Source organism: Orycteropus afer, unplaced genomic scaffold, assembly GCF_000298275.1.
Source record: "Orycteropus afer afer isolate SDZICR_OR568_19922 unplaced genomic scaffold, OryAfe1.0 scaffold00743, whole genome shotgun sequence".
NCBI lineage: Eukaryota > Metazoa > Chordata > Mammalia > Tubulidentata > Orycteropodidae > Orycteropus > Orycteropus afer.
Window position 1 is genome coordinate 884,486 of NW_006922330.1, and position 997 is coordinate 885,482.

Genomic DNA, 997 nt, shown 5'->3' on the forward strand with positions numbered 1-997 from the left:
TTTAGAGACATAAAGTAAAGTTACTAAGATCCCTTTTGTGGCTGACTTAACATCTATAATATTCATTCATTCATTTTCATAATGAGGGGACTGAATTGACAGTGGAGTAAGGACCTCTGAAAATTCTCTATCAATAAATCAACAACACTGAGAAAATTGGTCTGAATAAACTTTTGTTTTTAGCACTCTGGAAATTAATCAAAGACTTACATTAATCTTGGAGGTTTCTATTCAAAAAATGTAGTGAATCACAGTAAGAACAATGAATTTTGGAAATTTTAACTTGTCCTATTCTTGTGCCCCACTTCCCATTCCCACAATAGCTTTGAAACCCAACAACTCAAAATCACATTGAAAAAGAGAAGCCAGGCAGTTACTGAAGGGTGAACATTGATGTTGGAGTTCCTCCATAACATCTTTCCCATACTGCTTATTATTTGATCTATCTGGTGTTTCCCTGAAAGATCTCACTTGACTTGGAACTTGCTAATTTTCTCCGGGGATATTTGCTCAAAGCAATCATAAGCATTTCTTGGGCACTGTGAGTTCTGGAGGCAGTATATAAGTGTTGGGGCAAACAATAGGCTAGTCAAAAGTTTAAAATGTAAAGCTGGAGAAAGAGATGCTCATAATGGGCTTGAAAAGCTCCAAAATATTTCTGGGAATCAGAAACATCAAGGGTTTTTGTAGGAGTATGCATGGAGTGTGAATGTGATTGGGAAAGATCTCAAAAGACCCTAAATTCTCACCTGTAGCTAACCTTAGGTTTGTGTGCTTGGAAACAGTGAAAGCTGTGATGGAGCTGTAGTCTGTATGGCTAACTGCTGAAGGCATACTCCAACATGTACATGTGGCCTTCAGAAAAAATTAGGAAACTTATTGGTTTCTGGAATCTAAGAATATTTCTGTGCAATCATTAACTGACCATTAATGTAATTAAAAAAAGAAGAAAAAAAAAAGATCTTTTGTGAACCAGTGGTTAAGCGCTTGTGTGCTA